Here is a 13,222-nt window from a genome sequence, read left to right as displayed (position 1 = left end):
GTGATATAGACTAGATACTGGTATTTTTCCACGTTACCAAAATGTTTATGACCGAACTGCGCATTATAGCTTCAAGGCTTGCAAACGTACATGATGCTTTGAAGAAAAATGTAGTGTGTGAATTCCTTCAATGTATATACTGCCAGATTTCCCCCTCAGGTATAGACTCCTGCATTTCTTCATTTGAGACTTCTTTATCACGTCGTACACCAGACTGCATCAGACAGTTACTTCAAAGTTTTCTTTCTTGCACTGCACTAAATTTGTTTGTTTGTTCTGCAGCCAAATGCAAAGCCTTCTCCAGCTGAGGAGAGTTTAACTGAGGATCGTCCTTCTGAACCTTCCACAGAGATTCTGAAATGATGCACTGCCATACATGTGGAATAAGAGGTGAGAGAGCACAAAAGATTGTTATATGCTGGTTTTGTTTGGCATCTGGTGAAAAGTGGATATTATTCAGCATTGAGTTACTTAATTGGTGTATCCTGTCAGTCTCAAAAATGGCAAAGGATCATACTGTGTATGGCATGACTATCCATGGTTTATAGCATCAACCTTGATGTGCCTCAAAGCTTCCCTGGAGAATACTTGTAGTAACTACTTAAATACACTTCTGGGTAATCTGTTACTGAGTTGGGCAAGGATCACCATTGTATAAATTCTGGGACAGAATGTAGGGAAGCCAGTTTTACTTGTCTTCTGGGTGAAGCTGGTAGAATATAGATGTGTTTTTCTCTGTTTCTGGATTTCTCTGAATTCTTAACTGTATAAAGGTAGTAGGATTACCCTGTGTATACCTGAGAACAGGATTTGGATTCCATAACTTTTTAGACATACCGCTAGATTGATCCTCTTGATATTAGTTTGTGGGATTGCTTTTATCTTATGCAGTACTCTTCACATTAGGCCTCCATGTGGCTGGTTATTAGTGAGACGATGGTTCATGGAGCATATGTCCTAAGGGGAGCCTGGGATTTCTAAGTGGGTAGTCTCACAATAGCCAAAAGAAACCAACTATTGCCTTTGTGTCCCGCTGTTCACTTAGCTGAATATAATTGCTCAAGTACAGAAAGGCTTTTCAGCACAGTTTCCCTGGGTTTGGGGTGCTGCACTGTGACTAGTCTTGTGACTACATCAGCTTCTGTAGCCAGTAGCAAACGTGAGAATGGTGCACCCACTATTGCTATATCCCTTTGGTCTCAGACCATGAGACCAGGTACTCAGCTACAGCTGGACTGACTGGAAAGTAGGGTTTGGCACAAGTCCAGGCTGAAATGGGTTGTTCATGCTGTCCTGCAAAAACATGTGTCATTGCAGCATCTATTTCTGATAACATAAAAATTTATATTTATGCAAAATGTTGGCTGTTCTAGTTCGAATAAATCTGTATGAGAATGTGAGTAAAGGAAAGGCACTTATCAAAAGAAGCTCACTATGAAAGGAAGTGTAATTTTAGTTGCCATTGATACTCATTACTAAACTAGTGATAAACTCATCTGCTTAGGAAATAAATGTCAATGTACTTTTGTAATTTAAATGAGAACTTGTAATATGGAAAATATGCTTCCTGTTCAGATCCTTGAAGGTTTGCTTTGAAATAGGAGTCCCCTGTGATGTCTATTTCATTTTCTTTCATTGTTCAAGTGTTGTGTCACTGATGACATCTCTGCTGAATGCCGCCCAATTATAACATTGAACATCTGCACAGGGACATTATACCTTCCCAGGGGAATTATGGGAAACAAGCACATTGGTAAACAAAAGAGTAACTAAAATTATTTGTAGGAAATTTAGTCTTTAGTCGCTTTGTTGGCTGCCAAAGGTTATGGCTTCTAACAAAACATTTTTGCCTTTTACAGCTAGATCAAACATTAAGGGAAAGAAAGCTTTTATAATAAATGCAAGGGAAAAGTTATGGTTTGCACTGTACTTATAAAAACAATTTCCATGGGTAAGTGGGTGTTTGGTGGCAAATTGCTGTAAAATATGTTTGTAATATCCTTACTACCACCATATAGGGCAACTTTTAATTTATTCTTTCTGTGCAGAAAATTGAAATCTACTAAAATGCCCAGGATTCCATAAGATAATATATAGATGTAAATGTCATGTATTCAGTCTGAAGCTAAAGCATATTATCTTGGTGCCAATGTTCTGGGTATTTAACAATTCACTTGATGTTTTAATTCCAATTATGGCTTTTGTGGTCAGACACTGAAATGATTAGGCACAGAATTCCCATGCAAGTCAGTGGGAATCTCATGTGTGCAAGTTTTGCAGGCTTGGGGCCATAACCACATGCAGGCTATTTCCAGTGCAGCTTTCGCCAGAATCCTTTGTATTCAGACCTTTGCAAGGAGGAGACTGAGGACACAAGTGGTACCTCTTTGTTTCCCAGTGCTCTTTGGCACTGGGGCAAAAGTGTGGAGGGAAGACAAATGTATAGTCCAGTCAGTCCATGCTCCAGGGACCTTTGAATATTCCGAAAGACCTGCAGTCATGGCAGGATTTTGTCTGTCTGGCAGTGTCTGTCCTCAGCCCACCCCTTCTTCACTGTTTTGTCACTTGAGTTTCAGACACTTCTCCCAGTCTTCCTTCTGCTCTATCACTTTCCTCTGGTTTTCTTTGTCTTTCCTTCTAGTTTATTCCCTATAAATTGGCAGCATTAGAAAACCTTGATCATCTGACTTGCTGCATGCTGCATCACACAGTGATACAGACTTAAGTTATGTATGTGTTTTCATAAACTGTTATGTCTGTTTGGACTTAAGACTGGAAGAACAGGAACTGGTGACCACTGCCTAAGGCAGTGGGATCAATTCTTGCTTGATCATTAGGAGCTGCTTTATTAAACCTGACTTTTATACGTATCTGCAGTGGAAGCTCGATACTTTCAAGAACTGGTCTCCATTCACATTTTTTCTTCATCTTTCTTTGTTGGATTAATCAATAGCTTGCTCCCACCCTGGCAGTATTTCAATTGTTGAATTAGTTTGATTATTTTCTTTCAGTGAATACTGAAATGATCTGCAAGTATTATCCAAAATACTGCAATTTAAAGTCTTACTGTAATGTTGAGGACTGCAGCTGAGAAGCATTGTTCTTTAATTCTTGCCGCTTAATTTTTGAGGGATAGAGCTGTTAAAATGGGGGGGGGAGGCATTCTGTCACACAGGAACTGTTCATTTTTTCAAAATGGATAAATATTGAATATCTTTTGTTTTATCTCAATCTATCTGTCTGCAGCTCCTGCTCCCTTCCTGCCCCAAAATAAATAGACCTGTTGTTGAAATAAGAGAAAGTATGTTTCTATATCTTCAAAATAGAACTAAAAATACCTGCTTGACCTGTGGGTTTTAAGGCAGCTCACAGCTGTGGTTAACACTAGCCCCCCTGCTGAGATCAAAGTCTGGCCCCATCCAGCTTGAAACACTGCTGTCAGTACCTTGTTGTTAGGCAGAAAGTAAGAGAGTGTTCCCCTCTGCTGTGGAAAAGCAATGTTTATTTGATCTTGGGCCTCTTCTGAATAATTTTGCTAAATCTAATTGCTCTTGATGTTTAGCCCAGTACATCATGGGCTTTTTCAGAAGTAGCTCTTTATGCAATGGGTGAAGCATCAGAATACAGTAAGGACCACTTCAAATATCTCTCATCAAGGCAAAGAACTCTAGATAGATTACTGCAGATCAATCTGTACAAACCCTGCATAAACACTGAAGCTCTTTTAAGTTAAAATGTGCTTAAAAAACCCTTATGTTATGAAAGGTGAATAACTAGTAAGAGAGTTATGTAAAAAAAGATAGAGAGGTCTGGTTAATTCACTCGTTCCTGTCAGCTTATGATGAAACAAAACATATGATTAAAAATTGTATTTATTAGCATACATTAACATTTTATGTTCCCAAAATGTAAGCTTCCTGCATGTCAAATGCCAACCCTCTTCCTAAAAGTGAGGCATGGTTCTGACATGAATGATGCTATTGCTGCTGCATATTGCTTGTTTGAAACCAAAACACTTTTACTGATAATTATTGTGAAGGACTTTGCAATGGGCTGTGACATTTGGTTGCTGTTCATGCTTCTGGCATGCAAATGATTTGCAAATTTTTCTGCTCATACGTAAGAACTTTCAGGGTGAAACCATAAATGAGAACAACAACAAAGTAGAAATTTCCTTTGAAAGCAGAAAAAGTAAGTGAGCTTTGCTGATGTAATACCATACTGAATGATAGTACACTGGGTGTTAAGCAAGGATGATTTGTACCGCCTCCCTTAACTGTGAGACTGGGAAATGAGGGTCCTCTTGCAAAGTTCATTGCTAGTTTGATAGATGACATAATCTCTGTATTAAAAATCTCTCTTCTTGACACTTCAGACACCTCTGCTTGACCTGTATATGTGTGTGCATGCTTGCAGCAAGGATGATGTTCCCATGAGTCAGTCTGAATGCAGGAGGGTGCTTTAGGCATATGCAGAGCACAGACTGGTGGGAACCAGATTGTCACCCTTGGGCAAGAGGAGACCAGCTGCTCAAGCACCATTTGTTTCGTCCTTTCTATTACTTTTGCTGTAGCCAAGGAAGCTGTTAAGTTAGGTGTATAGAGTTGACAATGTCTGGGGAAGAGAGTTATCGGGAGATGATCTGCAGCTGTCAGACCCATTTTTTAATAACTGTAGAAGTAAAAACACCATTAGTAAGGGCTTTTGGTTCCACCTCACACCTTCTCCTTTGTTGAGACAGAAGCAGGCTCATCCCCTTCCTGTCTTTTTTAATTTCCAATAAAGTGTTGGATGGCAACAGCCAAGAGTACAGAAGAAAGAGTGGGGCTGCTTTGAGGTCAACTTCAGTTTTCTCTCCATTCACCTACACAAAGCCATTTAAACACACTTGGGCCTTGAGCCTTTATGCTTAACTTTTCCAAAACTCTACTTCTCACCCCTGGCTTTCATTTTCTCCATGTTCTTTCATTTTACTTCACAGAGCAGCCTCTTATTACCCCTTTCTCCAGCCCACAGCTGGTTAGATTGCTGGCTAGCCTTCCCATTTTTCCTACTTTCCTAAAGACATTCTTACAGTAACTATGTGTTGCTTCATTTAATAATGTGGTGTTCTTTACCTCTGGACCACAGATTTCTGTTTTGTTTGCTTAATCTGATCTGCTTTGCTTTGCAGATCAGTCTTGGTCTGTATATGGTTGGCTGTGCCTAGGGACAGTCAGTTACACAGAGCTGAATGGGATGCTGGGCTGCATGGACCTTAATCTGAGCCAATATAGCTGCTTGGATTTTGTGTGGTGTTGAGAGGCTGCAGCAGAAGTAGATCTATTGCTGCTTTGTGACCTAAGGGAAAAGAAAACTCTTTACTGCACTAAGCCTGTCTACTTAATGAGTAAAGGAATTCAGATCAATAAAAGAAAATAGCAGCAGATCTAGAGGAATTCCCCAGGGCCAGATGCATTATCTCACAGTCTTTGTACAGTATTTTGCTTCTGTGCAGTTCAGGAAGAGCTTTTCCACCAGTGCTAGACATTGGACCAGTTTAAGTTTTGGGTTTTTTTTTCAAAGGCTAATTTTAGCTGGGAGATTGGAATTCTTCCACTCCTTCCACAGTCACTGGTGAAAAACAGGCTGCTTTCAACCATGGATCAGAGCAGGAGCTTCTCAGGCTGAAGTTTGCTATTCTTCCCCTCTGCTCAGTGCACAAGCTCTGGACTTACCCTCTGTACAGGACTGAGTTTTGTTCTGAGAGTATGAAGTGATCCCTCCTGGTACACACTTGTGAATTTCACCTTCCTTTTTCATTTGATGGGAGATTTATAAAGACAGAACTCCTCTAGTCATTATCCTTGGCATTTATTTCAACATTAGATAGAATTTGTGATTAAAATCATGGCTCTGATATATTAAACCAAAGTTCAGGGCGGGGGGGAGATTTTCTCTTAAGTGTTATGATGAGTTGCTTTATTTCTAGGTTTTTCAAAGCTCCTCCCAAAAAAACCTTTTAGTTTAAAGACTTTAAATTCAAAACATTTATTAATAATGTAAAGGGCTGCCTGTCACTCAAAAGCTATAAAGAAACTCTGAAATCAAAGTGAAGTGGTTTTTCATCAAAGTGTAAAAACCCTGTAACTTTGGTACCAGCTTTGGTGGTGCTTTGCTTTGTTGGTAAACCCACTTAAAAAAACCCACCATATCATAGTCCTCAACACACAATCACAATCTATCTCAGCTGGTCACTACTAATCTGGATGGTACAAAGTACTGAATTGTAAAATCTCTGGATTCTGTTTCTTGTTATTGATTTTTGATTTTCAGGTAGCAATTATGTCCAGATTTTTGAAAAGTTCTCAATTTTTAGTGCTTTAAAATTTGAGGTATCTGGGGAGAAACATCTTCAGTCACTGCAATCCTGCAGTTGCCACAGAGTTTTTAAAGCCTAAACATTCTGCTGGTTTTGAAACTGATGCTTTTGAAAAATACCACATCTGATCCATATGTAAAATGGGTGTTGTGGCCAAAGAGCAGTAAAACATATCTAGCGCTATGTTTACTAAGTTGTTTGAGCGTCTTTGAGCAAGGGGAGTGCTGAAGTGTCCAGCATAATTCAGCCTTGTTAGTACACTTACTGGTCAACTGCCTTCCCCTGAGAGCCATTAAGATCCTTACTGAGGGTAGCTGTTAGTATCACATTACAAGAAAACAATGTTAAGGCAACCTCAAAAACAAAGGTGACTGGCAAAATGTTTTCTCTTGGTGGAAATGAGCATCACATTACATTTCACTACTATTTGTTTGCTTTGGAAAGGGGGGGGCTAGGGATTTTCACCTTGTCCTTAGGGCAGCAATTTGCTCACCTTACACTTTCTAGTACTGAAAACATTTGTTCAGATTACTGTGTTTTCATCTGATCTGCTCTGTTGTTTATATAGAGGTTGCTTTTCAGTAAAATCCAGTATAATTATTGACACAACTTGCTCTGCTCTCTAGATTATATCAAACTCGCTGGAACACACAGTAGAAAATGGGTTCTCTTTGTTGCTTTAGGTCACTAAAACTCCTATTGAAGTCAGTTAAGCCAATAGATGTTCCTAAGGGATGTCTTGCTGTACTTCCAGAACCTCCGCACACAGTATTTGGAAACAGATCTAAATGTACCTGACTGACTTTAGGCTTCTCAGCAAAATAAATGTTTTGTGGCAGTGGCAAATTATGTTGTAGGGGCAGAGAGAAAGGGAGGTGTGGGAGCAGTCAGACAGTGAAGCTGGAAAATGTGGGTAGAGGTCTGAGGGAGCTGGAGTGTGCAGGTGATCCCCAAGAATAAGTTAAGAGATCAAGAAACCAGGGTGTACTTTAGAGTGTGTTTTGTATGGACAAAGAAGCCATGATCAATCCACATGCTTTGGTTCTGGACTGGATTTGAAACTACTTTCCCATCCAATAAGACTTTCATCTTTTTCTCAACACATATCATGTAAGCCCCAGTTACCTCCATTTCTCTTCACATTTTAAAACTCTGATTGACTCAGTGGCCAAATTTCTGGCCAATCCCTAGAGTAGACTAAGTTTCTAGTTTCTAGATGTACAAGAATGGATCATGACTACCTTGATTTGGAGAGGACCATTTCTGATCTCTAAAGTTTATTTTGACTTACATAATGCTCTTGTTCATATTTAATAGAGATTATCTTTTTAATAATAAAAATGCATCACAACTATATACGTTGTCAGAGATCACTGGGAGTTTAACTAAATTAAAATACTTCACATATAGTTCTATTGAAGGTAATGACATAAAACCTCTGTAAGAACTGCTGAAATGTCCATTCTTTTGGTCCAGCAACAGTGAAAACTCCTGACTGGCACGTTTAATTTGTGCCTGTGACCTGGATCATTGAAACTTTATCTGCAAGAAGAGTGGAAATCTTCAAAATGAGTTTCCAGCACCAGCTTCCTGTTTACATTGTTCAGGGGTAGTTACAGATTGTTAACATGCAGTTGCTGTTTATGGTTAATGATACAATTGAGGCATCTCTGTGCAGTTCTCAGCCATTTAAAACTGTCGTAAAATAACCCAAATAACAGGATGATCAAAGCAATATCGTTGACTCTGCATGATAGTGTGACTGCAGCATTTGCAACCATTACTGTAGAGCACTATAAATATATTTGGAATAGCACAAAAGAGATGTTCAGGTTACAAAAACTATAGTTCAGACCAGAATAGAATCATAAAATAAATATCCAGCTCCATTTGCTCTCCTTGAATATTGCCAAAAACTGTCTTTTGATGCCTTATATAATATTCCTAATTTGCAGTAAACAGGTTCCCAGCATTTATTTGGGAATCAGGATTCATTGAAGCAGCACAAATCAAGCATACAAACATGGAGATTCCAGAATAATTAGAAAGCCTTTGTTGTTTTGATGTTTTTTTTCTCCTTCCAGTTGGGTACTTAAGGCAGGTGACTTCTGATTTCTTTGTGAGGGCTGTGATACATATGCTTTGCTGGGTCTGGATGATTTCAGAAAGTAGTGTTTTATTTTTCATGAACAGCTTTTAGTTGTCATTGCACAGAGTGTTGCATAAGTCAATGATAAATCAAACTAATAGATTTTAAAAACGAAGCGTTAGAAGGTTTTGTAGTTTAAAAGAAATCACAACAAAGCATGAGTGCTGACTTTTTATCACCTCTCCTTTGAGACCCAGTTTATTTCATCATTGATGTGAAGCATGTAGAACAAAACAAGATGACCTGTTTTCATCCTTGGTATAATTCCACTAAAGTAAAAAGCCTTATGCCAGGAATGCATTGGTCCCTATGTAAAAAAGGTCCTCACTCTTCCCAAGAGAAGACTGAAACTGGGTTCTGTTTTCATCAACACCCTTTATCTCACATCAAGGGTAGCTGATTGAACACAAGGAATTCCTAATATGAGTCACTTGTCATTCAAGCTCTTCTGGCTGGGGATACAGTGTTTCTGGCTTTCTTTGGCAAAGTGAAAATTACCTTGTTTAGCAGGGCCAGGGACTGAATGTGAAGCTGGCAAGTAACTTGCATGTGTTCAGTTTCTGTAGGTGGTGAATAATACTGGAGTGATTTTGAGGTTTGAGTATAAATAAATCATAATTATGGTGTTTTCTTCTAAATATATTTGCAGTACTGGGATGAATTTTCCATGCTTCATTCAGGGAGCCCTCCAAACTTGACTGCAATAGCATACCAGAAATAACAGAAAGGATAAAACAGCTTTTAGATATTAGCGATCATTTAACTGTGGGATTTTTGGTTAACATCTACAACAGCATTCACCACATATATCTCTCAATAGGTAAATTGTTATTTTCTAGCATGTGCTAGACAGTAAAGTGATGGTTATTAAAATGCTTCCTTGCTAGCTTCCATATATATAACTATTTTATAGCTATTTCACATTACAACAGAGTTTACTCCTCAAAGTAGGTGCACTTCTTGTAGTTTTCTGTGGATCTTATAACAAAAATTCTTTGAATGTAACTTTATAGGTAGACTTTAATTTCTAGGATTGGCAGTGGAAATGACAATACACAAGAAGCAAGAGGCAGGAAATGCCTAACATTTGCCTTGCCATTTTTCCGTCATTTTCATTTCTTGGTACAGTGAGAACCCTTCTAAAACCCTCTGAAACGATCTGCCACTGCAGCTTGCTTGACACCGCCAGAGTCTGAAAGGGACATTGGTTAAAGTTAGTGGGTAAGGAAAACTTTCAAGATGTTCACTATTATAATTTATTTTGAGTTCAGCAATTTAGGGGGCAAATAAGTTGTCTAAATCCACTTGGGGTGATAAGTCCTCTAAATTTGTAATAGATCTGAATAATTTTTATGTTTTCCTTGAGAACAGCATTTGAAAGTGCAGATGTGAGGATCGTTATCTTAATGACACAACAAAAGTCTGGGCAGTCACAAAGACTTTCTCACATAGTCAAACTGTCCTGGGAGAATCTAATTTGCTGTTGAGGTATAATACCAAACAAATGCTTTTCATTAAGGAGCTGCATGAAACAGTATCAGTCTAACAAGAGGACTAGGCCTTTGAAATGTAAACAAAGTAGCTCTCAAGGTAACATCCATTGCCTTTAATTGAATCTGCCTTGAAAGCAGCAGTTTCCTTGGCAGAAGAAAACAAACTTTTACTGGCACACTGCTTCACCCCTCCAGCTTTTACCTTACCACATTTGGTATCAGGGGAGGTTGTAAGAAAATGAATACTTTTTCTGAAGTGCTACAAAACCTCATGCTGCTATCACAATGTTTGAATTTAGCTCAGTGGTGACAAGATGTTAATATGAGGGTCTGAATTGCAGCAGTCTTCTGTTTGAATGTGGACCATGGGTCTTTGCTCTGTCACCTACTCAGTGGAAGCTGAACACATCTTGGCCTTGCACAGCATTAGCTGGGAACAAAGTCCAGACTTTTGGCATGCTGCTTTACTTTGAAAAATCATGATTTTATATCCCATCCATGTACCTCCAGTAAAGTCTTGAGTTTATTCAAGTGAGGAAGAGTTTGCAGGACTGGTGTGTTTTTTCCTGCTTTGTGACAGTCTGAGGCTTGACTATCAGCAGGTATTCAATCCCTGATAGAGGGCCCTATATTTATGAGGATTTTTCTGTACAATCATAGCTATATAGGTATAAAAAGAACCAAGCACATGTACAAATTTATAAGAAAATCTGTGCATTATGACACAGAAGTACAGACACTAAAAACAAGGAATGAATTCGGGAGCATCCCGAAGTCATAGTTCCCCCACTGTAATGTATATTTTGTGTTCCTTTCTTCCCTGTATTGGTGCCAAAGCATACAATGGATGATCTGTTAGAGTAGGCAGAATTAAGAGCAAACACTCAAGCTCAACCAACTGAACAAATGAAAAGAGGTCCTTGGGCTACCATATATATAGACCAGAAGAATAAGGTATCCAACATTAAACAAAGCATACGCAAACTTCAAATAACATAAATGCAAAAAGATATGATTCAAGCATTGTGTGTATATATTTATTTTTGTATATGCGCAACTAATCGTGCAAATGTAATTGTGTTGGTATTTGCATACAGTAGAACCATGAATTGAAAATGCATCTATTGAAATGAAAATGAAATTAAATGACTTAGCTATAGGAAATTAAAAAACATCTTTGTGGACCTGGAGATATGGTTGATGGTTTTTGAAGTATTGTCTGTGTTGACATTGTTGCATGTATGGAAAGAGAATTTTATCAAGTCTGGTTCTCCTAACGATAGTTCAAGTCGTAAGACTTAATTCTCACTGCGAGTTGTCAAGATAGTCCACTGCACAGTGCTACTGTTTCAGAGCTTGGAAACTGCAGCAAGGAACAACAAATACGTTTGCTATAGACATTAATAACCTGCAGTTATAAACCACCAGTCTCTTAAATTCTGTAATCAGCAACTGTCATGCATTAGCACATTGTTCATTAGCTGCTTGTAATTTAAAGTGGAATGTAAGAGAATGTGTACATTTCCACAGTGCAGTCTGCATGCACACTGTCCCATTTTGGGTGGGATGTATTATGGAAAATGTGAAGACAACTCATCACTGGAAAGTGTGTGTTTCCAGTCATCAGGAAGAAATGTTCAGCTAAGTGGAAGTGACCTAGTATTAGTATAGACTTTCACTACATAGTCTTGTAAACTTTTTTTGTCAGTCCTGCACTTTTAATGAGGAGCAACACCCTAAGAACTCCTGGGGTTGGGGTTTTCTTTTGGTTGTGGATAGTGTTATTTTCTGGTTTGCGAGGGTAAAACTTGGTTTAATGTTTTGAGAATAATCACTAAAGTCAGTGAAGAGCCTCTGGAGGTGCATTAAATCAAATTTAAACCTGCAGTGAGGATATTCTAAGAATGTAACTTCCAAGTTTAGTCTCAGCAACTGAAACCTTTTTGTTGGGATTTTTATTCGGTGTGTAGTAAATGCAGCTTCAGCCTGGTGAAGAATGTGTTTCAACTAATTTTTGTTTTATGGGTGTCAGTTAAGAATACCATGTGTTTTGATGTCAGAAGCTGCTGCTTTTTACTTTTTGGCCTTGTAGTTAGCAGCTTGTCAAACTGGGGGGTGGTTTTCTCTGTTTGAGCTATGTCTAATGTTTATGGGAGGTTTTACACCTGGACCATGAAAGCTCCCAAGAAATGTGGGTCTGATTTCAAATGCAACATCCTCAGGATTTCTGTTTGATTCTTAGGCTCCTGTGTAAGGAATAGAAGGGCACATGCCAAAGCTGATGATGAATTCAAAATACAAACTACCTAGAACTAAACCCAAATCTTCATACGTGTAATAGGAAAGGATTTTCCTAGCATTTTGTTTCTGCTCACTGATATGGCTTACACCCTATATGGGTATGAATGTGCTTTTGCATTCCTTTAAGTGTGCAAAATCTTGGTACCAATTTGCTTCTTTCCTGTAGCCTTATACTAAAACCAAGACCTATCCTGAACAGAATGGGAAAAAAAGGTTTATGAAATTTCATTTAAAGCTGAAACTTAAATTCAAAGCGAAGGAAAATGCTTGCTGTGTCTGGCTCATATTTGTATGCAAAGAGACTTCATTGGACTGTTGCCTATGTTCTCATGGGCTTCTTTCTTTATCTGGTAATTTAAACAGTGAAAGTCTACAGAAAATAGCAGGTTCTTAGAGGAAGTTAAAATTACAGAACATCCACAGCACTATGCAAAACACAGCACAGGCACATCTGCCTACCTGGGAGAGCAAAAGCAGATAGAACCTGGACTCTGCTGAGAGCTGGTGTATCTTTGAGGGTAAATTGAACTGCTGCTGGTCAAATCTTCTCTATATGACCACTTTAGATTGAGTACTGATGAAGACTGATTTGCCTAATTTGTAAGATATTTACATAATGCATATTTCCTTCTCATGCTTGAACTGCATGTTGACTACCTGCTTACTGGGCAGGGAGGCAACACAGGATAACTTACACTGCATGTGTGTATGCTCAGCTATTTGCAGGCCATTATATGGGGTACTAGTATTGCCACAGTCAAAAAGATAATCCTTCAGTAAAGCCTCATAATGTAGCAACCCTATGTACCTTCAAATGTTGGGTAAATTTTGGTGTAGTATTCCTGGAACTGATGTGTGGAACTCCAGTTATGAACCAGAATACCTCTATGGTATGCTCTGCATAAGTGCTGGGGGAAG

The 13,222-nt window shown here is 38.7% G+C and overlaps 1 long non-coding RNA gene across 1 annotated transcript in view; it reads left to right on the top strand.

The window, feature by feature from the left end:
• The first annotated feature begins 280 nt into the window (after positions 1–280).
• Positions 281–13,222, top strand: part of LOC130602243 (uncharacterized) — a 106,280-nt gene continuing 93,338 nt past the window's right edge. The window contains exon 1 of the long non-coding RNA XR_008972855.1: positions 281–390. This is a non-coding gene — a long non-coding RNA (uncharacterized LOC130602243). The remainder of the gene's footprint in view (positions 391–13,222) is intronic.

Source organism: Pezoporus wallicus, unplaced genomic scaffold, assembly GCF_028554395.1.
Source record: "Pezoporus wallicus isolate ANWC-B61680 ecotype Strahan unplaced genomic scaffold, APGP_CSIRO_Pwel_v1 contig_8047, whole genome shotgun sequence".
NCBI lineage: Eukaryota > Metazoa > Chordata > Aves > Psittaciformes > Psittacidae > Pezoporus > Pezoporus wallicus.
Note: the sequence above shows the minus strand (reverse complement) of the source record. Positions and strands in the feature narration are given on the sequence as shown.